The sequence below is a fragment of the Lissotriton vulgaris genome, chromosome 1_1 (assembly GCF_964263255.1).
Source record: "Lissotriton vulgaris chromosome 1_1, aLisVul1.2, whole genome shotgun sequence".
Classification (NCBI taxonomy): domain Eukaryota; kingdom Metazoa; phylum Chordata; class Amphibia; order Caudata; family Salamandridae; genus Lissotriton; species Lissotriton vulgaris.
In genome coordinates this window covers 2,113,181,764-2,113,207,272 of record NC_141685.1, presented here as the reverse complement: position 1 = coordinate 2,113,207,272, position 25,509 = coordinate 2,113,181,764, and the positions used below count along the sequence as shown (strand labels likewise).

General features: G+C 45.4%; 1 protein-coding gene across 2 annotated transcripts in view; it reads right to left on the bottom strand.

Moving 5' to 3' along the window:
- The window catches only part of TSPAN9 (tetraspanin 9), a 998,831-nt gene that overhangs the window by 700,453 nt on the left and 272,869 nt on the right, over positions 1–25,509 (bottom strand). For both annotated transcript variants that reach the window (XM_086921536.1, XM_086921545.1), the window contains one exon: positions 2,350–2,405. The gene's annotated coding sequence lies outside the window, so the exon portion shown is untranslated. The remainder of the gene's footprint in view (positions 1–2,349; positions 2,406–25,509) is intronic.

Genomic DNA, 25,509 nt, shown 5'->3' with positions numbered 1-25,509 from the left:
AAATAGTCCTACTTTTATGTTGATGGTTACTGCAAACCGTAGTCCTACTTCTATGTCAATGACCTGTCCCCATTTTTTGTTTTGAGAATCTGGTCACCCTACTGCACCCCCTACCTCCACCCCCAAACTGCATGGAAACCACTGATCACAGTTATCACCCGCTTCGAGCAGGTGGTAAATGAGAGTTAAACCCTTGCATGAGACTGACCTGTTATACCTTCTCTTGTTTACCTGTGTTAAAACAGTATGTGTGTACTGGAAAGCATTAAAAACTGCACTAAGCTTTTACCAGAACTATGGGGTTCTCAAATCACTCCATGTTTCACTTGAGTTTTTGTGGGAAATAAATCCAAGACATGGATGAAGAGGAACGCCTTTATTACTTCTTACACCTCCAAGTCACTTCAACAAAGAATCATGCAATGTCACCTCAACATTCTAAGAAGGGGCACTCCTGAGCGTACCAATATGGAGGGAGGGAAGGGGTGGAACAAAGGTGAGGAGTGGCATACTAGGAGGGGCAACGGGGGTGAGGGAGAAATACTAGTATTACATAAAGTATAACAGTTTTCCACTCCTGTTTTCACCTTTCACAAATCAATGTTATTGTCCAACTGGTTTAGTGGAAGAGAACTAAGACTACAACATTCAGAATGCTTTACAGCTCAAGGGCCATAAAGGTAGTGGTGAGCCAACAATGAGTGTTGCAACCCTATGCTCCTAGCAAGTCGTGCAGCATTCAACTGCAATGCTAAACCCCACTCCAGCATCACTAATTCACACTGTTAATGACACATACACTACTCACTAGACTAATGCTTTAATAGCTGAATTATTTTAAATTACAAATAACGGGGGGCTAGTAGTTCATATAGGCTGCTGACATGCTACGGACACGTTAGGTCGCAATTTGGATTTCCATTATGAGTTTCCTATTATCTCTGTGGGGAGATATCAGGGGCATAATTAATGATTCCAGCGGTTATCTCCACGTTAGACAATGGAAACCACTCGTCAACCTTCCTAGAATGGGGAATACCCTCCTGGCATTGGGATTCTCATCCGTTTGAGCAGGTTCTTCCTGATTCAAGGGAGTTTAACGAAGATATTTCTGACATGCTCTAAGCAGGTGGGAAGCAGCAGCAGCTTCTCCGTTAAGGCAGAGGAGCGTCACCCCACTGCTCTCTCAGCAGTGAAAACATGAAAAATAAAATTATAATTCAGCAGGTTATTATTATTTAATTTTTCCTCACCGAGCCAAGTCAAGGGCGGGGTGGAGCCGGGCCATCCTGAATGACAGCAGCTGCAGCAGGAGTGGTGAGTACTCCAGAGAAAATGTTCCCAGTATCCCTGTCAGAAACACAAGCGCTATCTTTCCACTAGGAATTTGTGTTCCAGTGGTAAAGAGCTGCTTGCGATTCCACACATTCGACGCGCCAGATGTGGTGGCAGAGCCTTTTCTTATGTGGCTCCCACCATATGGAACAGTTTGCTTTTCTCCCTTCAAAACTGTCCTATCTCCTTCAACTTCAGGAAATCATTAAAAACAGTACTGTTCTAGATCTTATACACAGGCTTGCATTTGACCAAGCGCTAAGATACCCTTGCCGGGGTGATTCGTGCGCAATATCAAATTGTAATAATAATGATAATAATACTGCTGCAAGTGCGCATGTCGGTTTGGCCGGCCGTCAAGACTTTTCTGAAACATTGAGAGTTTTGACGGTTGGGAGGCAGACGGAAGGTATTTTGAGGGAAGCATTTGACTAGAAAGCAATAAACCTTCATACGCTCCATCCTTAGTTTTGTGTCTACACTATACACTGCCCGCTTCTCCCACGATGCTTGAAAGGTAGGCGAAGTCCCTTCCTTTGTTTTGCCACTAGCAGATCCAGACATTGTAAAACTGATATGGTGGTTCTGGACCCTGAACATTTAGTTAAAGAATCATTGGACCATTTGGAGTTGCGTGGATCTCCTGTACCTATTTGCAATCTGACATCATTGGGATCAAGCTAACTCACACTTGGACGTCAGCTGATGGCCTTCACTCCAAATGCATCCACCTCTCTCTTTGGACATAACATTCAATGATAGAAAAACTGAGAAGAACCCACACGTTTTACATAGGCTAAAAGCGGGTAACCGGCTGAATGCAACTTCCCAGTAGGAACGTACCACAGGTCTAAGTACAGGTGTGATAGGTATTAAAACACTTTGCTCACAATCATGCACATTGTACGCACTTGAATAAAAGAGCAGGTAAGAAGTCGGTGCACAGCTACTACATTACTGTTCTTGTTACAGGTCTCATCACACAGGCTTTAATTTTTGCAATGTAACACTTACCGTGAATATTTAATTTCTAACAGTAGATGGTCTGTGTCACAGACTAGTTAAGAACTCTGTAAAGAAAGAGAACAAACAGAGCATCACAAAAGGTTTTCTATATACAATACGATTCATTAAAGCAGTCATTTTACAACTAATACTAGCTGTTGAGAGAATGTAGATGGGCGTAAAACGTTCACAGTTTAGAACATCAGAGATCACATGGTACAGAAAGTCAGATGGAAGGAATCCATCAGCCACGCGCAGAGGAAGGCCGTCACAGCCCTTCCAAGTCACCAGCTAAAACTATACGAAGCCAAGAAGCTTTGGCAAAACCAATAGGTCTCACCTAGGCAAGGTTAGTGATGGAGAGGCGAATGGTTTGGAGTATGGTAGAGTGGAATGGCAAAGAGTGGAGTACAGTGTCGCAGTGTGGAGTGGCATACAGTGTTGCGTATTAGAGTAGCATAGAGTGAGTCTCATAGCGTGGTGTACAGTGGTGCAGAGTGGACTGGTGTAGAGTGCTTTGGCGTATGGTGTTGCAGTAATATAAAGTGCAGTGGCATAGAGCGCAGGGGCATATAATTCAGCGGTGTACAAATGCAGCATCGTAAAATACAGTGGCTTAGATTAGAGTGTTAGTAGACTGCAGCGACGTTGAGTGCAGTGGTGCAGAGTAGAGTGTTGTAGAGTGCAGTGGCGTAGAGTGGCATAGAGTAATGTGGCATACAGTAGAATGCAGTGGCCTAGACTCCAGTGGAGTAGAGTGGTGTAGGGTAAAGTGGGATAGAGTTGAGTGCAGTGACGTAGACTCCAGTGGCATAGAGTAGAGTGGCATAGGGTAGAGTGGCGTAGAGTGCAATGGCATAGTGGGTAACAGTGGAATGGCATAGAGTAGACTGGTGTGGAGTGCAGTGGCAAAGAGTGTTGCAGGGTTTAGTGAAATAGAATGTAGTGGCATAGAATTCAGCAGCATACAATGCAGCGGTGTAGATTAGAGTGGTACATACTACAGTGCAGTGGTGTAGAGTGAAGTGGTGCATAGTAGATTGGCATAGAGAGAAGTGGTACAGAGCAGAGTATAGAAGCGTAGAGTGGCACTGAATACAGTGGCGTACAGTGCAGTAGTGCAAAATAGAGTGGCGCAGAGTAGAGTGGCATTGAGTGGAGGGGCAGAGTGGATGGGGCATAGAGTGGAGGTGCAGAGAGTGGATGGGGCATAGAGTGGATGGGGCATAGAGTGGATGGGGCATAGAGTGGATGAGGCATAGAGTGGATGGGGCATAGAGTGGATGGGGCATGGAGTGGATGGCGCATGGAGTGGATGGCGCATGGAGTGGATGGCGCATGGAGTGGAGGGGCATAAAGTGGAGTGGCATAGAGTGGAGGGGCATAGAGTGGAGGGGCATAGAGTGGAGCAGAGTGCAGTGGCATAGAGTGCAGTGACGTAGAGTAGTGCGGAGTAGAGTTGAGAGGAGTGGAGTAGCATGTAGTGCTGAAGTGTAGTAGTGCAGAGTAAAGTGGCAAAGAGCTCAGTGGCGGAGAGTGCAGTGTTGCAGAGTAGAGTGTCGTAGAGTGAACTGGAGTAGAATACAGTGGTGCAGAGTAAAATGCAGTGTGTATAGTGCAGTGGCATAAAGTGGAGTGGCACAGGGGGTATAGCCATGTTCTGAGCTGGGATGGGGCAGTGAGATAAATAACGGTGATGGATCAAGCCCTGATCTTTGGACTGGGTAAGAGTGGTCTGCTCAATTCAGACACTCTGTTCATCACCACCCCCTTTTGTAAATCGATTTTGGCCACTATAGGTGTGGCAGGGTATACTCAGACATGAGTCCCTTTCTCACTGCTCCATCAGGATTCAAGCAAGCCGGGCCGAAGAGGCTGAAATGCCAGAAACCGGTCCCCGGTAGCTTGTCTCCTTTCTGGTAAAGAATTGGCTTGGTAGTTTAGTCTGCCCTGTTCCCATGATGCACTGGGCCAGGGACAGACTGATTTGCATATAGCCAGATTCTGAGCTGGGATGGGGCAGTGAGATAAATAACGGTGATGGATCAAGCCCTGATCTTTGGACTGGGTAAGAGTGGTCTGCTCAATTCAGACACTCTGTTCATCACCACCCCCTTTTGTAAATCGATTTTGGCCACTATAGGTGTGGCAGGGTATACTCAGACATGAGTCCCTTTCTCACTGCTCCATCAGGATTCAAGCAAGCCGGGCCGAAGAGGCTGAAATGCCAGAAACCGGTCCCCGGTAGCTTGTCTCCTTTCTGGTAAAGAATTGGCTTGGTAGTTTAGTCTGCCCTGTTCCCATGATGCACTGGGCCAGGGACAGACTGATTTGCATATAGCCAGATTCTGAGCTGGGATGGGGCAGTGAGATAAATAACGGTGATGGATCAAGCCCTGATCTTTGGACTGGGTAAGAGTGGTCTGCTCAATTCAGACACTCTGTTCATCACCACCCCCTTTTGTAAATCGCATAAAGTGGAGTGGCACAGGGGGTAGAGTGCAGTGGAGTGGTGCAGAGTAGAGTGAAGTAGCATTGAGTGGAGGGGTGCAGGGTAGAGAGCAGTAGCATGTAGTATTGGCGCAAAGTGGTGTAGAGCGCAGTGTCCCAAGGTGTAGTTGAACAGAGTAGATTAGAGTGGCGTACAGTGTACTGACATAGAGTGCCGGGGTGTAAGTGGAGTGGTACAGAGTAAAATAAGAAGGTGTGGATTCTACTGGTGTAAATTGCAGAGTGGCGTAGAGTGAAGTGACGCGGAGTGGAGTTCTGTATATTAGAGTGGAGTGGCCTACACTATGGTGTCGAAGATTGTAGTGGTGCAGGATAGAGTGGCGAAGAGTACATTGGTGTAGAGTAGCGTGGTGCAGAGTAGAGAGACGTAGAGTGAAATGGCAAAGAGTGGAGAAGTGCAGAGTGGAAGAGAGTGCAGTGACGCAGTGTGGAGTGGCATGGAGTAGAGTGGAGTGGCGTGGCGTGGCGTAGTGTGGAGTAATGCAGAGTAGAGTGGAGTAGAATGGAATATACATGTTGTGGTAGCACACTTCCATTACAGACAACATATCTTCATTTGAAAGCACCATTACATTTGAAGACATACAGTTTCAATGATAAAAATATACAGCACACAAACTATAATGTGTGGAAATGTAATCACCCAGTGTATTGATTTGCTTTGATCATCTTAGAATATTTGTTTCCACCACACTTCAGAATTACCCAAAAATTTGCTTCATTTGGGTTTTTCTAATTCTGAGATATTTGCACAGTTCATTTACAGGCATTTAAATGTTGTTGTGCGCTGAGAAAAAAACAACGTCTACAGCTTTCGTCAAGCACTCCCCTCCCCACCCTCCCTCGGAGCCAGCACAATTGTTACATAAATCCTCTCACTTTAAAGTCAGAAAAAGAAAAGTAAACACCAAGCTCCCTGGAAAAGACACCCTGGGATTTGACCTCTGTGTCTGAGATCACAGCAAACGTGAAAAGATAAGAACAAGATTTAAAGGCATGTTTAAAGATATTGAGCAATGGTGGAAAAAAGCAGGGCTTGGGGAAGGGGCAAACTCGAGCTGGGCAGCCTAAAACAAATAGAGCCAGCAAACAGAAAGCAAGCAAATGTGAGCTACAAAACCAATGGCAAGCAATGGGCAGAATGCATTTCCAGGGAAGTTTTCCGAATGTCCCCAAGAAGTCGTTAACAAACCAGACATCTGCGCTGTCTAGTAGGCTTCAACCTAAAAAAGTGCATCAGCAGTGGCAGGAAAGCTGAACAACGTAGGACATATGGCCATGGATTTTCAGAAGCATTTAATCCTGAAATAGTAGAATGATAAGTGTGTGGACCTATTGATCATTGCGAAATATATTGTATTTTAGTGCCTGTTTGGCTCCCATCAACATAAAAAATTGTGATTTTGAAATTGACTCCAAGGTCAACAAATCAATATCAAACACATAGCGCTTGGTGGTCCTGGCAGAAATTAAAAGAGAATATTGCCTGTGTGAAGTCCACTGCATGAGAACACATACCCCACATAGATGTAATTTGAACATATGCAGATACATCAAACATCCAAATCATCCACGGGAATGGCCCGCAAGGAAGCCGGCATAACTGCATTACCGCCAAGTTCTCTTTCATGTCACTGAAGGCGGCGAAGCTTTGTGTTGTTTGTCGTGAGACACACAGCTGGAGTTATGGTGTGCCCTGGGAGTTATGTATGAAATTTGTCCTGGCAATTTATTAAATGTGATACTTAAGCCATAGCACATGCGAAAGCCTGGCACTGGAAACTGCCCGGCCTGACTGACTGACACTGTGGCTCTGCAGTAAGAAGCCTGCTTAAGCCCATTTAGGGCAACAGGGCCCAGGTTAGATTGGCTCCCAATCTCTCTATGCACAGGACCAACACTGACATTTGTAGGGGAGCAAATATTGCACATCAACAGTCAAATGCAAAGCCAGCTCCTAACTACAACTCCTCCGTTAGAAAGAAAATAACCCCAGGGAAATTCTTCAATTATGGTTTACATCCAAAACTAAGCAGAGCTCTAAAATGAATAGAACAAATGCTCTGTCACTGTCAACGCATAAAGCCTTTTTGTGCTGAGGGGAAGATATTTATTTTTGGATTGCGTATAATTTGATAGTAGAATAAAACAACCGATGACTGAAAAACCATGGTTAATTTAGGTGGCACCAGGGAAGAGTAAAAAAAAATGTTTACTTAAATAAAGTTGGTGGTACGACCTTAATTTCCGCCATTAAAATCTACAAAAATGACAAATATTTTGTATTAATCGCATTAGAGCTTACCCAACTGGGTACCACTATGGTTTACAAGCCTGGCATCAATACACCTTCAAACATCAGAACACAGAAAAAACTATCTTGCAGATACAGCAAATTTTGGGGCGAGACAACCGGGACCGTAGAATGCAAGGGGGAAGATACATACAATGGTGCAGATAGGGGTGTTCTCACAGAGAACATGTTAAACATGTAAGACTACTCTCATGGAGCTGGTCAGTGAGTGAGAAAAACATCTGAGTTTGAACAACCAGCAGATACCAGGCGGTTGGTGGTACCAGGAGGTGCATGGTTATTGATCCAAGTTTAAGGTGGCATGACATCAACAGCCACATCAAACTGCCAGTTGCAAATGCATGGGTGTAGGCACACACAAGAGCATCCAGTAGCACCACATATGCCACTCTCACCTGTCTACAAGACCATAGAAAACGAGCTTACCCAAAGAACATTGAACACTGACACACCTGCTTGCAGGCAAGGAGTAGGTAGAAGCACATACAACAAGCATTGGCAAATCCAATAGGTCTCGCCTATGCAAAAGCTATTGGTTTTGCCAATGTGCTTTAGCCATCCTGTACATCAGGATGGCTGTTGTCCAGCATGACTAAAAGTTAGTAGTGTAGAGGAGAGTGGTGTGAAGTGAAGGGACAGAGTGGAGTGGCGTACAGTGAGTAGACTGTCGAAGAGTGAAGTGGTGTGGAGTGACAAAGGGTGGAGTGTCCTACAGTGGAGTGTCATGGAGTGTCTTACAGTGGAGTGTTATACAGTGAAGTAGAGTGGAGTGGAGTATCGTGGAGTGTTGTTGAGTAAAGTAGAGTGTTGTTGATTGGAGTGGAGTAGACTGGAACAGAATTGAGTGTCATAGAGTGGAATAGAGTGACAGTGCAGTGGCATATAGTGGAGTACAGTGGAGTGCGTCAAGTGTTTTAGAATGAAGTGTCGTACAGTGGGGTGGGGTGGCTTTGAGGTGAGTGGCTTAGAGTATTGTGGAGTGGTGAAAAGTGGTGAAGAGTTGAGGGTTGTGGGGTGCAGTAGAATGGAGTGTCATGGAGTAAAATGGAGTGCAGTATAGTGAAGTGTCATGGAATAGAGTGGACTGACAAAGTGTTTTAGAGTGGAGTGGTGAGGAGTGTAATGAAGTAGTGTAGAGTGGACTATCGTAGAGCGGAGTGTCGTAGAGTGAAGTGGCATAGAAAGTAGTAGAGTGGCTTAATGTGAAATAGAGTGTCGTAGAGCAGAGTGTGTTGCACAATCATCCTTGTGCCCTGGGCATCCCCATTTTTCTGACTGACGGTGGTAATTGACTCGGACTGTCCCTGAGCTATGCCTAACCAGACCCAGGGCCAGTGCTATGCTGAAAACACGCTTAGAATAGAGTGAAAATGTACATACACTAGGGTACAATATGGGTTAGGGTACCCCTATGATTCGCATGCCTCCCCTATAAGGCCCTAGTTAATGATAGGGCAGGGGGTAAACTACCTTCAAGGCAATAGTATATAATAGGGCATGGCAGTTTAAAGACCAGCAGCCCTCTCTTCACTTGCATGTGTGCACTGCTAAGGCCAGAGGGCAGTTTAAAAGCAGCCCTGTGTTGCAGGTCTGCTTTTAACATTTACATTTTGCCCAAACTCGACTTTGGTGTTTGGAGTACTTAAAATTTAATAAACTACACTATTTTAGTCTATTAGGTGCCCCAGGGTCTCTCCTAGGTGTCCCAGTGGAGCGGTGTCAGGGACTTATAAAGAGGAGCCTTATAAAAAAGGTTTTATATGCCTTGGGTTTAGTGAAATTGCACATTTTACTTCCCACATTGTTGCAAAGTGCTTCCCAAAATTGACTTTTGTCCTAGGAGCACTGTGGAGTGAGGATCTGCAATATTTTTCAATATTTAGAACCCCTAAAGTCTCACCTATGTGTTTCAGGGGCCGGGGGGTCCTATAGATATAGGCAGGGTCCTTATAAAAGATGTTTTATAATCCCTGGTTGGCAGAAATCGCCCAAATAATTTACCCCATTGCAGATCCCCAGCCACATAGGTTAACATGGGAAGAAGTTATTCATTAACCCCTTCAGTGCTGCACGAATTCCTCTGTGGTGCTGAAGGTTCTAAAGAACCTATGGACTCATGCCGGAACGGTTCCGTCATGAGCACAGGCCAACCGACGCTCATGACGGAACCGTTCCGTCATGAGCACCGAAGGGGTTAATAATTCCGGTCAAGAAACAATGAAAAATATCATTCACAGACTTACTAGATTCGTATTGATAAATCCAACAATATGCTATTGTTGAATTTATACTAAAATCCTAAAATGTGCAGACAAGAAGTCATAAGGCTTTCTTGTCTGTAAGCCGTAATTCAGCCTTCCAGTGATCTGCCCTGATTGATAAGAGTTCAGTGGATTATCCAGTCTGCTTTGATTTGGTGAAAGGTAGCCCTTGGGGTGAAAGAGCAATTCTGGGAGGTTTCTGCTGCATAGGAGTGCCAGAGCAAGGGGAGGGGCTGTAAACCATGATCTTCAAAAGAAGCAGAGGGCAGGCAGAAAAAGCCAGTTTCATTGACACTCCTACTCTTCGAATCCAGGCAGATGATTGGCTTAAGGAAGGAATGTGCAGGTACCAAGGGGAGGAGGAATATGTAGATGAGCCTTGCTTGTGGTTGGTTTAGCCAGCTCCTGCCTCTCCGCTGAGATTTCTGCCATATTGAATTTTGGGGAAATAGTGCTTTCTGGGAGACCGCTGTGCCACACATTGGAGGAAATGGTTATGCTCTGGGATGTTGCCCTGCAGCTCATTGGACAGGAGTGACCTCCTGTGCTACCCCAGAGAACACTGAATAAGATCTGAGAGGGGCAGTGCCTCTCAGATCTGCTGCTTGAAACTAAAGGAAGAAGAAGGGTCCATGCCGAGGTGTTTGATTTGCACCAACCAGGCCCTACACTCTGACTTACTGCGCCTGCTGCACAATCTAGAACTACAGCCCTGTGGATCTAACCTGCTTCAAAAGACTAAAGAGTGGACTCCCTGCAAGTAACAGGTTACCAGAGCTCACCTGGACCATCACCACCACGAATCCCCAGCCTGGAGTTTGACCAGTGGATTTGTAAGGGTGTTGTCCAAGTGGTTGGTGGGAATTGAAGTCCCAAACTTTCAAGAACCATCTTGGAGCTTCTAGACCCTTGGAGTAAGTTTTGGCCTCTTTGGGCCCCTCAAAAGAACTTCAGGAAGAAGTTCCAGAAGTTTGGAGAGCTTTGGAGAAACTTTGAAAAAAAGTTCCTTAACTGCACCAACTCGAAATGGCCAGCCAAGCCGGTGACCCTCAACCGAGAGCGGCCTCCAGGTACGTCCCACTAAAAAGTTCTGGAGGTTCGACTTCCAGAATTTGACTGGAAGTTGGTCGAAACCCAAGACGACTAACCCTCACTGAATATGGCCTGGTAATAAGCTACGAGGGACCTCGGTTGAAAAAGCTCCATAAAGGTGTCTAAGTCCGAACATAGAAAGTTGACCAGGACCAACCGAGAGAGTCTTGCCGCCCTTCAACAGCGAGCCCGCCATGACTCTCTGGTTCGTCCCGCTGGAAAGCTCCGGAGGTCGGACTTCCATAGGCTTGACCAGGAGCTTGTTGCATGGCAAGTAGGCAAATCCTCCCTCACCGAATCCCCACGGGCTAAGATCTTTGAGGTACCGCAGGAATAAAAGCTCCAGAAAAGTTTCTAAATCAGAATGAAAAAACTATTACCAAAACCTAACGCGAGGAGTAGCCGTGCAGGGCTCCATCACGGTCGGACTGAAACTTTGACTTTGTCCCGGTCTAGCGCAACCAGATGTCCCAATTGGCGCTATAGGTTTCTATGTGCTTTATAGTACTACATCTTTAAAAATTCATATCTCCGGTTCCATAGATTAGATCTTTTTTGTTTCAGTGCCATGCTGTATTGGAGTATGGAATGGAAGCCCATCCCACTCTCAGCCCATATTTGTCATTGGCTTGTGTCATTGACCTTCGTAAATGCTGGCTTCTGATTCGTTAATAGGCTTGTTAGTCCCTCCTTAGTCTTCATTCGTAACCTTCAATAAGGACTAACCCTTTTACTTCTGCTGTTACACGGTCTGTCTTATTTAGTCAATTAGCACTATTTTCTTTAAATCGTTTCTCCTACTGCCGGCACAACATGCTTTCCTGCAACATTCAGCACGCCATGCCTGCTTTCACTTCCTAAGCAGGAACAGGGTCAAGACTGATTTGCACATGGCTGGGTCAAAACTGGGATGGTGTGGTGAGCAAAAGAATGATGGATTAAACCCAGATCCTTGTGACTGGGGGTGAATGTTTGCATTGTCTATCATTCTGTTCATCAATTGTTTCTTTTGCATATGTCTCCCTAAGTGGGAAGGGTATGACCAGATGTGGGTCCCCTGTTCACTACACCACTGGATTTAAGCTAGCCTGGCTGATGAAGGGAGATGCCCTGAAACCGGTCCCAGGATGCTTGTTTCCGGTCCAGGGAGGACCTGGCTTGGCAATTCGGGCTGTACTGTTCCCAAAAGGAACAGGATCAAGACTGATTTGCATATGGCTGGGTCCAAACTGAGGTGGTGTGGTGAGCAAAAGAATGATGGATTAAACCCAGATCCTTGTGACTGGGGTGAATGTTTGCATTGCCCAGCATTCTGTTCATCAATTGTTTCTTAAGCAGCCTTGGACAATGGCGGCTCCTTCTTTGAAATGCAATAGCTCTCGCATTTACAAGAGTTTGAGCTAGTCATTGTACAAGACAGTGCCTTTTATTTATGTGTTAATTATAAAAACATATAAAAGGCATTGTCATTTATGCTAATAGCGTAAACTCTCGCAAATGTGAGAACTATTGCATTGCAAATGCTTGTTCTAAATTAGTGTTGGATTTTTATTATATATTGTGTCTTAATTATTTACTGAATTTGTGTTTTTAAATAATGCTATACATACCTGTTTTTGAAGTTAAGCCTGTCTGCTCACAGCCAAGCTACCAAAGGTTGAGCATGGGAATAATTTATTTTCTGAGACCTATTCTGAGGCTTATATTGTGTTTGTGGCATTATTACCAGTGGTAGATGCATATTTACCTCTACTATTAATCCACTTTCCAACAGAGTGGTGTAGTGTAGATTGGCACAGAGTTGAAGGGTGTAGAGTAGAGGGGAGTGGTGTAGAGTGGAGAGTGCATGGTGTGATTGTACTCTGCTATTACAGACAACACATTTTCAATTGAAATTTGCAGAGACGTACAGTGTTACTGATAAAACTATACAGCACACAAACAAGGATGTATGGAAATGGCATAACCAAGTGTAATAATTTGTTTTGCTTAGATTAAAATATTTGTTTCCACCAGACTTCAGAATTACAATAACATGTGCTTCATTAGTGCTTTTCAAATTCTAATATATCCAGAAATAACTGCACAGTAAATTTGAGACATTTTAATTTTGTTGCATTCTAGAACAAGCATTAACAATTCAATAGGTCTGTCATTAATTAAGTTTGAGCAATTGGCATTGCAAAATATTGCAATACCAATTGCAACAAAAGTCTATAAAATGTGTATTTATTTTTGTAGCAATGGTGGCATGCTGCGCTTTAGAAGAATATGTTTAAAAGTAAAGTGCGACATACTGCGATTGATACAATAGTTAATTGTGGATGCGTTAACAATTGATGTGTGCACTAATAGCTGGTGGTGTGTGTGCCTGTGGAAATTGTGCACGGATGGCAGGTGGTGTGGCTGCCTGGTGGAAGTGTGCACTGCCGGCTGGTGGTGTGTGTGATTGGTGGAAGCGTGCACTGACGGCTGGTGGTGTGTGTGCCTGGTGGAAGCTTGCACTGACGACTGGTGGTGTGTGTGTGTGCCTGGTGAAAGCGTGCACTGATGGCTGGTGGTGTGTGTGTGCCTGGTGAAAGCGTGCACTGACGGTTAGTGGTGTGTGTGTGCCTGGTGAAAGCGTGCAGTGACGGCTGGTGGTGTGTGTGCTCGGTGAAAGCGTGCACTGACGGCTGGCGGTGTCTGTGCCCGGTGAAAGCGTGCACTGACGGCTGGTGGTGTCTGTGCCCGGTGAAAGCGGGCACTGCCAACTGATGGTGTCTGTGTCTGGTGAAAGTGTGCACTGACAATGTGGTTGTGTGTGTGTGGTTGTATGTGTGTGTTTGTATGGGTGTGGTTGTATGGGTGTTGTGGTGTGTGTGGTTGTGTGTGTTTGGTTGTGTGTGCGTGTGGGGCTGTGTGTGTGGGGTTGTGTGTGTGTGATTGTGTGGTTGTGTGTTATTGTGTGGTTGTGTATGTGTGTGTGGTTGTGTGTGCGTGTGTGGTTGTGTGTGAGTGTGGTTGTGTGTGTGTGGTTGTGTAAGCAAGAGTGCGTGTTTTAGTGAGAGGCAGTCTTTTAGTGAGAGTCAGGCTTTTAGCGAGAGTCAGGCTTTTAGCGAGAGTCAGGCTTTTAGCGAGAGTCAGTCAGTCAGTGAGAGAGAGTCAGTCAGTGAGAGAGAATCAGTGAGATGGTCCGTGAGAGAGTTTGTGAGTGAGTCCGTGAGAGAGAGTGAGTTAGTCAGTGAGAGAGAGTGAGTCAGTCAGTGAGAGAGAGAGTCAGTCAGTGAGAGAGAGAGTCAGTCAGTGAGAGTGAGTGAGTCAGTCAGTGAGAGTGAGTGAGTCAGTCAGTGAGAGTGAGCCACTCAGTGAGTGAGAGTGAGTCTGGGAGAGGGAGTCTGTGAGAGGGTGCCTGTGAGAGAGTCTGTGAGATAGTGTCTGTGAGAGAGTGTCTGTGAGAGTCTGAGAGGGTGTCTGAGAGGGTCTGTGAGAGAATATCTGTGAGAGGGTGTGTCTGTGAGAGAGTGTGTCTGTGAGAGAGTGTCTGTGAGAGAGTGTCTGCGAGAGAGTGTCTGTGAGAGAGTGTCTGTGAGTGTGTCTGTGAGAGCCTGAGAGTGTCTATGAGAGAGTGTGAGAGTCTGTGAGAGTGTCTGAGAGAGTGTCTGTGAGAGAGAGTCTGTGAGAGAAAGCCTGTGAGAGAAAGCCTGTGAGAGTCTGAGAGAGTATCTGAGAGTGTCTGTGAAAGTGTCTGTGAGCGAGTGTCGTGAGCGAGTGCCTGGGAGAGACTGCCTGGGAGAGAGTGCCTGGGAGAGAGTGCCTGGGAGAGAGTGCCTGGAAGAGTGTCTGCGACATTGTGTCTGCGAGAGTGTGTCTGTGAGAGTGAGTATCTGAGTGTCTGTGAGAGAGTCTGTGAGAGTGTCTGTGAGAGAGTGTCTGTGAGAAAGTGTCTCTGAGCGAGTGTCTCTGAGCGAGTGTCTGTGGGAGTGTCTGTGAGAGAGTGCCTGTGAGAGAGTGCCTGTGAGAGAGTGCCTGCGAGAGAGTGCCTGCGAGAGTGTGACTGCGAGAGTCTGAGAGAGTGTCTGTGAGAGAGTCTGTGAGAGAGTGTCTGTGAGAGAGTGTCTGTGAGAGAGTGTCTGTGAGAGAGTGTCTGTGAGAGAGTGTCTGTGAGAGTGTCTGTGAGAGTCTGAGAGAGTGTGTCTGTGAGAGTGTCTCTGTGAGAGTCTGAGTCTGTGAGAGTCTGTGAGAGAGTGTCTGTGAGAGAGTGTATGTGAGCGAGTGTCTCAGAGCGAGTGTCTGAGAAGGTCATTCGGTCCAGATTTTATCTCTACCTTCAAAGATTAGTGGCCCTGCTGATCCCAGTATGCCATCAGGGCTGTATGTACTAGAATGAGTCTGTGAGAGAGTGTCTCTGAGCGAGTGTCTGTGAGAGAGTGCCTGTGAGAGAGTGTCTGTGAGAGAGTGCCTGCGAGAGAGTGTCTGTGAGAGAGTGTCTGCGAGAGTGTGTCTGTGAGAGTGTCTGCGAGAGAGTGTGAGAGAGTGTCTGTGGGAGAGTGTGTCTGTGAGAGTCTGAGAAAGTGTCTGTGAGTGTCTGAGAGTGTCTGTGAGAGAGTGTGAGAGTCTGTGAGCGTATGAGTCTGTGAGAGAGCGTCTGTGAAAGAGTGTCTGAGCGAGTGTCTGAGAGCGAGTTTGAGAGTGTGTCTGTGAGAGAGTGTCTGCGAGAGTCTGTCTGCGAGAGTCTGTGAGAGAGTGTCTGAGAGAGTGTCTGTGAGAGTGTCTGTGAGAGTGTGAGAGAGTGTCTGTGAGAGAGTGTCTGTGAGAGTGTGTCTGTGAGAGTCTGAGTCTGTGAGAGTCTGAGTCTGTGAGAGAGTGTCTGTGAGAGTGTCTGTGAGAGTTTGTGAGAGAGTGTCTGTGAGAGAGTGTCTGTGAGTGTCTGTGAGCGAGTGTCTCTGAGCGAGTGTCTGAGAAGGTCATTCAGTCCAGATTTTATCTCTGCCTTCAAAGATTAGTGGCCCTGCTGATCCCAGCATACAATCAGGGCTACATGTACCAGAATGCAAAGTATAAATCTATACTGGACGAGCTATTCATGCGCTGGCCAGGAAAACTGGAGAGCTCTGCAAGAGGCACCCAGAAAAGGAGTGCTCTCTCCCTACAGCTATAGGCTGATCGTGCTGGTATCTCCTTGCTGATGTTCAGATGGGGTTCACCAGTGTGCACCTATCCATGCACAAGGATGCGTGCTGTTAACGTTTGCGCATATCTCAGTGAGGCTACGGAAACAAATGTTGAAAGTCAACATGTGCTTGAGGGGTCTTTACAACTATACTGGCAGCCCAGTAGGTTGATGCACTTGCTGCATGAAGATGGTCATAAAAATGTCACTAGTTCGGTTCAGTCCCCCATACTGGCAGTGTTATAATTATGTTAACTGCACTCGCAAGTGTCGAGTCCGCTCTCAGGCGATCAGTATTCTGAGGCTTTTTGGTAACATGTTTTTTTTGCTGGGACTGTGATACCCTGACAGAAGTGTTAAACGGAGAATAGATTACTGCTCCCTCTCCAATTGCAGCTTGACTAGTTGTGACTCCAAGCTTTCAGTGAGAATGAGAAGCCCGATCCTGAGAGGAAGCACACAACCTGGCATAAAGAAAGAGAAATTAACAAGCAGGAAGTGGGATAAGGGAGGGGGTGGCAAATGGTGAGCAATTTCGCGGCCGCTTTGTTTTTCTCAGTGGCCGCGCGGCTCACTGAGCACATCAAAGTGGCCGCGAAAGTCCTCCCAAAGGCTGCAGGCGGACAAATGGTGCGCATGCCAGGTGCACATGCACTGTACCCGATCCGCCTGCAGACTTTGGGAGCATTTTTGAGCGCCCTTACTTAATTCTCGCAGAACAACGCATGCGCGTTAGCTCAGCGAGACCTAAAAAGCTTTCCTTTCACACCCCTATATTGTCAGATAAATCCTCTCACTTTTGAAGTCAGAGAAGGATAAGTAAACACCATTCTCCCTAGGACACTTTGCCAGGGCCGGTTGTGGTTCCCAGTCCGGCCCTGAATAGGTTGCCTTTCCGATTATCTGTCCATTCAATGTAGTACCGCTGATCCTTACTACATGAATGCGAGCTGCTACATACATACAATGAGGATTCTCTAGGACCACCTCACCACATTCAGATCAACAAAAACTACACACACACTTACTTTTGTAATAATTACATCACACTCACATAAGTTCCATCCTTAGAAGACTTCATTACCTGAACAGTCTAAATGTTATGGCAGACACGTGTATCGTTTACACAGACTGTTCAGGGATGCTGGTATTGTCTACGAAAGCAGATCACTGTGGGCGTTATGCCATTAGTTCTGCTTCGTACCACAGATATAATTTGCTATTTGCTGTCTCTTTAGCTTCATTGCTATTAAGACATCCTATGCACTCCCCACTGATTACTTCAAAATAAGGCAAAACATATCTGCAATTGCCAACCACATTCGTACAATATTTTATGCAAATAAATGAATTGTATTGCATGTTTTAGGAATGCTTTTTATTACTTTCTTCAGTGATTTCTTTTGTGAATATTTTTAAAATGTTCAAGGTCTTGTTCAAGTCTATAAACCAAAATATAATCCTCGGAAGTGTCCATAAGGCAACAGGGAAGTTAGGTAGAAGACAATTAAATGAATAAATAAACTAGAACTGAGACTTTTGAATGGCAAAGTCACTTAAAGCGACACTACCTTTAGATTATTCTCAAACTATTCATGTGAATGTTGGTGTCTGGCTGATTTCTGGTTTGAGAATTAAATGCTAGGAAAAAAAGGCTGTGAGGAAGAGGGTTGGGTATAATCTGCTGAAGCAGTTTCTCCTGATAAGCATAAGCAGTTATTTTTCCACACTTCGGGCGCGATTTTATCATAGGGTAAAAGTCTGTTGACTTTGTCATAATGCCACTGAAGTGTGTCTATGGAGAACAGTAATACATCTGCACCTGTCACTCAACTCTCAGGCCCTCGTCATGCCAGACCACACAGAGAATCTACAGCTCCCCTGACAGGTGGGATGACAAGGACAGCAAAGGATGGACGCGCTCTTTCACCACCGTCTTGTGTCCACAACACACTCCCTTCTAGCAATCAAAAAAGAAGTGCATGGCACCAGGGGCAGCTGTGTGTGCACAGAGTCCTGTGCATCCCTGCTTGTGACCATCAGGGTCAGGCGCAGGACACAACAGCGTGCGGAATAACTCGTGCCGGATTAAACAGGCCCCTAGGCACTCGAAATTTCAAAAGCCCCCTTGCAAATTAACTCAGAATACGTTTTTAATTTTACCAACTAACAATTTTAACAAACCAATTTTATTACTCATAATTTACCATTAAAAATTGGTAATGTTATTCAACAAAAACAAGTGTTTTTTTTTTATTTTAATAAAGCAACACATCTTTAAGTATTCATTGGGTACATTACATTGATACAGTATTTTCTCTATAGAATCTTTAATGTAAAATGTTCATTTCTTCGAGTTGATTCATTTGTTTCTATCTTTTGGAAACGATTTAAGGAAGCTTGATTGCGATTTTATTTCAAGTTCAAATCAATATTATTTTGATCCGTCCCTAAATGGAGTGGGGCTCATAGGTAGGTGCTTATTTGGTAAGCCGGAAGTGTGACTAGCCAGCGGTACGCCTAATATAGAACTTCAATGCCACCCTGTTTATAGCTGATGCAAACAAATTGCTTAAACAACATAAACAGAACAGGTTGGTAGTAGCTGCTATTCAAATAGCATGTGGGCCTGAAGGCCGGCTGAAGAAGATCCCGGAATAGGACACCTAATTACTGCCAAACAATCTCACCAACTTGAAAACGAATCACATCTGTTGTGGCCTGTGTAGTAACATTGAAAACGCGCTCTCGATAAAGGGTCTGGGTATACATCGTGACACAGTAAAATCCACCAGGCACATGCGTGTCTAACATGCAGAAGAAATACCAGACTCTACAAGCGAGGGTAGGTAGGCAAGCCCTGCGTTAAAAATGATCAGGTGGTGTTTGAAACAACCCAACACCGTGTTCTTTTATTAATAATACCACGCCCCCATCTGAGAAAAATTGCATGTTCTATGATGGGCGCATTTGTTGGCCAAAAAGTCTCAGCAGAAGAGTAGAACAAATGTGGTATTGTATTCCAAGGCTGGGGAAGTTTTGATGCAGTGTTTCGGGTTTACGTTTCTGTTGTTTTCCAGGTGCACTTTGCTTTCGTTTTCCAGGTTCCCCTTTGCTTTTGTGATCCAAGTTCCCCTTTCTGTCCAATACAACACCCAAATTAAGTTTTGACGATTGTTCTTAGACAGGGCCTTCAGAATTCTTATAATTACAGACATTTTTTTCCACTCCTAGGCTTTCGAGGCTTTCTGGGCGTTATAGTCTTTGTTTCCTTTGAGCAAATTCGACTAACACACCTGACAGCAATGAAGGTGTATTGAAAGCTCAGGCTTGGAAACGGAGCCCACGGTGATCTGGAGTGAGTGGTCGTCCTAAATGAACTGTTAAATTAAGAAGGTGTCCGTGAATGATCAATGCCCCAAGGATACGGTTCTTCAAACTGACATGGTACAAAAAACGTCTCTCGTTTGTCACGCCTGAAAGCGGCGGTGAAGCAAGAAACAAGCAACAATCAACCAACCCAAATCCATCCATGAAGAAACAGTAAGGTGAAGTTTAGAGCGTCTTATCTAAAGACCAGTCAAAAAACTGACCTGGTTATTTTATTTCTCATCAAGTTTAGCACCCCCACACGACAATAATATCCTCATTTTAATATTATCCACAAATGTGTTTTCCTTGGTCAATGGAAACATTAGCTTACCCAAGCACTGTAACTGGCCACGAAGAAAACAGAGGTTTTCTAGGCACAAAACATGTCATTCAAATTTATACCATGGTCTCGGCCTGTTTTTATTCCAAAATATTCTCAATACCGAAATAAGCATCACAGAATTAACTTAAAACTGTGTGTATAAAAAAGGGGGCAACCATATTTTTAAAAGTGTTTTGTTAAGGTGTCGATGGTGAAAGGTGGTAGCTAAGTGAGATTGCTAGTGGCAAGCCTCAAAGTGAAGGCCGATACGCAGATGCATATATCATTGAGAATTGGGTGGCAGAAGCTAAGGTGAGACAAACCTGGACTCAAACATAACCACACAAGAGATACAGAACTCTCGTTGGCCCTTTGTAACATACAGAAAGAACAAAGTGCATGTTTCGCTCACAGTGCTGGTTATGCATGCGAGGTTTCACTGCAACTGGGATAAAAAAAAGCAGTGAAGTGCTGCTGCTACCATGACAGACAATTGTGTTTTTGCACTCAGGTGTTTAACTTTCAGGTGGGTCGCCAGTGTTTAATTTGTGCTGGTGGTTATATGTGGGGTGGGGAATGGCACTCTATTTTGGGGAATGGAGTTTGTTTTTCACTGGACATTGACCCAGAAACAGAAATGCAGAAAGAGGAGAAAGGAGGGGTAAGAGAAAGATAGGAAAACTGTGTTATGGGATAAAACAGGGATGAAAAAGAACCTGCAAGCATGAGATAAAGAGAAGGGAAGTTCATGATAGTGGAAGATGGCGGTGAGATCAAGGATAGGAAGCCTTAATAGTAGACAAACTAGGCCTTCGGCAGTGCTGGCAGCAGGTTCCTAATAAACATCCAGAGCTCCAACACTTATCTTTTTTTAAACCTTAACACCTTGCATGCTCAAGAGGAGCTGAGCTCGTCATGAGCCATGGTGCTCGTGTCCTCATGACGAGCTGAGCTCGTCATGACCGTTAGAACGCTTGTACGCTGGGCAAATTCCCCTGCTGTGCGAGCATTCTAATGAAACGGGTGTGGTTATGACGAGCTCAGCTCCTCATGAGCACACGACCACCGCGGCTCATGATGAGCTGAGCTCGTCATGAGCACCGGGGCACAGCGCGCGCCCCCCTTCCCCCAGCACAGCGGGGGAATATGCGCCGCACGGAAGGGGTTAAGAACTATTTTCAGAGCATCAAGTTCTTAAACTGAAGTTACCAACTGGTTTTGCTATTCGTCGTCCAATTGGAAGAGTGTTGAAACTCTTAGAACGTTTCAACTGAGTATATGTTGTTATCTTACATAACTAGGAGCTGCTATTCTTAATTAGTTTTTTTTTAAGTTCCTCTATTAGCCCTTTAACAAAGTCTGATCTAATACAAAAATCTATCTGAATGAGGCAGCTTGAACTGATGAGCTCATTAAAAAACAGTTTTAACCTGATAACTTAAGCTGGTCAGAATTCTGTGTGTTTTTATACTAGTTGGGCTATCAATATGGGACATGTGTGCATTCCCTGTATTTCCTTGCTGGGTGTTATTCACTCTAGACCTGCAGAGTTGTTTTAATCAAGGGATTGATTAAAAGTCAAGGATGGCCTCGTCTCCTTCTGGATCTCGCCAGATTTAAAGATTATACCTTCTTCTACTTGTGGCCTCTTCTATTCTTACCTGCATCATCAAATTCGGCTGTTCAATGTCTCTTACCATCTTCACATGCAGAACTGCTCTAATACTGTCTCATGGTTAGGATAGGCCTAGCAGAAGCACAGCTATTTACATTCTTGCGTTTCTTAAGTTGCCTTCTCTTTTACACACAATGACTTTTGACATACATTTACATGTGTGTCAATGCAGTATAACATTCTCTGAATCTGCATTTCTTACATTTCTACTTTATGGTTACATTATCACAACACCTTGAACATTTAGTATGAGGGATAAAGTTCACTGCGCAAATGTCATATTTGTTATTTGTCCGGCTGGTGACTCTGCTATCCAATAAGAATAAACAATTGTGGCCTAAACAAGGTTACTACAATGCCACATGGGTACTGTTAAAATAAACGCACAACCACTTTGGTGTTTAGGCAGTGGAGCACTCAGTGGACACAGCAAGGTTACTTCATGCCGGAATTCTAGCTCATCTGATTCCTGTTTACCAACAAGAGGGATGTCCAGCTTCACACCAGGTGGCGCAGCCTGATGACACTTACACACAGGTAACAGGAGTTAGTCCAACCGGCAGGGATGTGGCAGAAAAACTCCCTTAGGAAAGACATAGGGGCCGATTAGGATGGCGGACAGATCGCCACCGCCATGCAGGCGGTGGCGATCCGTCCGCCATCCGTGCCCGTCCGCCAATTATTTCCCCCCCCCCGCCATATTACAATGGCGGGGGACCGCGGCGGACGGGAAGACCGTCCGCCGCTTTTCCGCCTTGCGACCGCGGCGGAAAAGGTCTATTATGGTGGCGGTGTCTATCAGACACTGCCAGCCATATTAGGATGTGCTGTGGACAATGCCTTTCCATGGAGGCAATGCCGCCACGAAAAGGGATACGGTCTTTGCTTTGGGGGCCCTTTGAGGGCCCCCAGGGTGAAGGGGTGGTGGGGGGTGCACATGGGGGGGTACCCCTGCGTTTCAAAATACAACATGGCAGGCACCGCGCGGTGCCTGTCATGTTGTGCTTTGAAACGCACAACATGCATTTTTAGCATTGCGGTGGGCGGTGCTTTTAGCACCGCCCGCCGCAAAGCTAAAAATGCGGGATGCACCCGCCACTGTAGCGGGTGCATCCTAATTCGAGGCACGGGACCTCCGCCCCTGTGGCGGACGGTCCCGTCCCCCGACAGGATGGCGGACGGACTTTGTCCGTCCGCCATCCTAATGGACCCCTAGGTTAGGGAGCGCTAGGTAGGAGTGCACTATACATAGTATGTATATGCTGCCATATTTTCATATATTTACTGTCTTAGTACAATGGTGAAAATGTTAATCTTTTTCACTATTCTTGTGAATCTAATAACACTAATCTGCTTCATTCTCTTGATTATCGCAGACCATGTATTTTACACAAGAATCAACATGCTTCAATAACTACTGAAACATCTTGCTGATTATTTCTTGTGTACTTCTTTGGGTATGCACAAGAGTCCAAATGAAAGGGTTCTCAATCTGTTACCAAAATTTCCTTGGGTGATCATGGTTTTCATGTTCTGAGGTTGCAAACACATTTGTTACCCTGTAAGGTTAGGAGTTCAGATGGTGTACAGGACTATAGATCATCATATCCGCCGGGTGTGCACGATCAGTCTGGCACAATCCAGACGTTTATGCTGTCCAAAAAACGCATAGTTTCACCAACATAACATGTGTATTTATAAAGCGCACGTTCACCGGGAGGTATCTTGGCGCTGAATATCAGATGTTTATTGTTATCCAACTTAATGGTACTAATTTTATCGACCTCAGATGGATGAAAGGCTGAGTGGACCTGCCAGGATTTGAACCTGTGACCATGAGGTCGAACACAGGCCCCTGAAGTGGACACATTAGTCCGTTGTGCCACTGAGCCACCAGACCAAAGGAGGTGTAATCCATACAACACAACTTGCTCCTTTTCTTGCAACTGCCATATTAAATACCTTCTATCCAGTCTAACTTGCATTTAATGCAGCAAACCTGAAAGTCAAACCAATACCTTGGAGACTGAGTTTTCCACCAAGCGTTGTTAGCCTGATGCCTCTCTCCAGCTCCACCCTAGTGTTTTCAGCAAGGGCACAGATGGAATCAGATATCCTCTCGTCCTGCTTGATACTGTGCTTCAGGGATGTTATAGGGTACTCTGCTTCCATCATACTCCAAACACCCTTCCTCAGGACATTGGAATGTGTGACAGAACTCAGAAGTCACACATTATCTTCTGTGTTCTCCCACGGCAGTAGCGATACTTCTGGGTAGGAGATATAGTGTAGTGGCCACATGTCTGACCACAGAACCTAGAGACATGTTTTGTAGTCCTTGCTTTAGCACTGTGACATGTTGTGTGCTTTTGAGCAAATCACTTGATTTATATTTGCCTGACAACAATATGTGTAACCACAGAATGTAAATAAACAATCTGTGGTTGTCAGACTACACAAATCTATCTGCATTGCACCAACTGCATGTTCCCACACCTCCTCCAACACATCCTACTTTCGATATTGTAAACCAAACACCACAACCCATAATATACCAAGCAGAGCCAGCACGAGATCGTCCAGCTATGAGAAAATATTTCGCGGTAAAGCTCCTCCCCCCACCCCCCCCTTTCGCCCCTTGAAGGTCAGTCTGTAGTAACTCAAATAGATTAAATAATATGGTAGGAACGGTTCCTTAAACCCCAATCAGAACCCCTAAAAATACAAATCAATCCTTGGGTTATATGCAGCATGTGTTCCAATATGTATGCCCAATAAATATCGAAAGAGTCCGATGCATGTGGGGGAAAAGCAATGGGCTTTTCTGTTACAGTACTTCGGGTGCCCCAGTCAGTCTGCGCAGTCCGTGTGGCTGCTTTATTCGAGCCATTCAGTATTCCCCGACTAAAAGGATGGAATCTGGAATTCCAATGCTATCCATTTTCTTGACTGAATACAGATGTGACCATTACCTCAGAATGCAGGCAATCAAAAAAAGCACAGCCGTCAGCTCAGAAGGCAGCCAATCAAGACGCATGACCGCCATCTCAAAAGCCAATGAAGGAGTGTGGAAGCATTGACAACAGGCCCGGTTCTAGCGGGTGGGCCGGGTGGGCCAGGCCCACCCAAAGATGAGCTTGGCCCACCCAAACAGGAGCCTTGGCCCTCGCAGTGAGGGCTTGAAGGCAGGCGTGCAACGCACAGGTCGTGTGTGTCAGCCCGGGGAGACATTTTCCCGGCGCACACACACATAGTGCCCACACCGTCAGCGCTCGCTCTGCACTGCGCACGTTAACACTTATATACCAAGGAAACTCATGAGACATATTTGTGGGAAAGCAGTGATGCAGGTTTATTTCGTACAACAGGTAGCTGATAAGGTGGGTCATCTTACAGGCGATCCAATGCGGCAGCCCCTCGCTGACCCGCATGCCTAAGGAACCAGACGCGGGAAGGAGAGGCCGAGCAAAGTTGTTGGGCCTGCTATATACACCCAGGAACGCCCCCATCCCCAGGAGAGCCCTCCCATTGGTTGTTGGCGAGGAGGGCGGCTCAGGGGGGTTGGTGCGCTGCAGGCTCCGCTCGCCCGTCGTGTGGGACTAAGGCGCTGTCCTGCCCATGCTCCCCTCCGTGTCGCACGGCCAGCGGCACAGACAGTTTAAGATTATCGCAGCCGCACCAAAGTACTTAACAGGTCTTTAAAAGACCATTTACATGTTAAGGAGGCTTTGTTTAGTTTTTTACCCCTTCATCTCTGCATGGTGAAAGGGGACAAATCCTTTATTTGACAAAGGTAACCTTTGGTAACCTTTGCCTACGGCCCTGCTGCGTTGATATTTCTTTTTCTGTGCAGCGCAGGGGAAAAGTGGTCTGTTTATTCCTAGTCACCCCCTGACCCCTGCAGCTGCTTATCACATAAGACTGTGACACACAGTTTGACTAATGGAGTAGGTAAGAGAATGTGTTACAAAACATTTTCTATTTAAAATCTGACAGCCCCAGCAGGACACATACTTCGTATGTGCTTCATTTAAACAGTTTTTATCATTTCATCATAGCCGATGCTGGTCAACAACAAAACAATACAAAATGCCCAGATAAAGCTGGTGATTAATGATCCTGCTTTAGAGCAATCATTTGTCCGTTAGTATTTTTTAAATGCAGATGCACTGTATTTTATGTGGATAGCTCAGTGGGTTACTGCCTTTGTCACAGGGATCCTTGTGTTACTTCAGAAGTTACAATCCTAACAAAAGGCAGTGAACAATGAACTGCCACCAAAGAGCTGAAACAAAAATGAATGGTATAATTAGAACTTCGCTTTTTTTGTTTTGTGATATAGTTAGAACTTCCCAAGGCTTTTCATTATTCTAATGTTGCTAAAATGAGTATGTTTGGGCAGATATACATTTTTATCAGTAAAGCTGACCCCTATGGAATACTCTTTAAATCATAAGGTTGTGTTTCCCC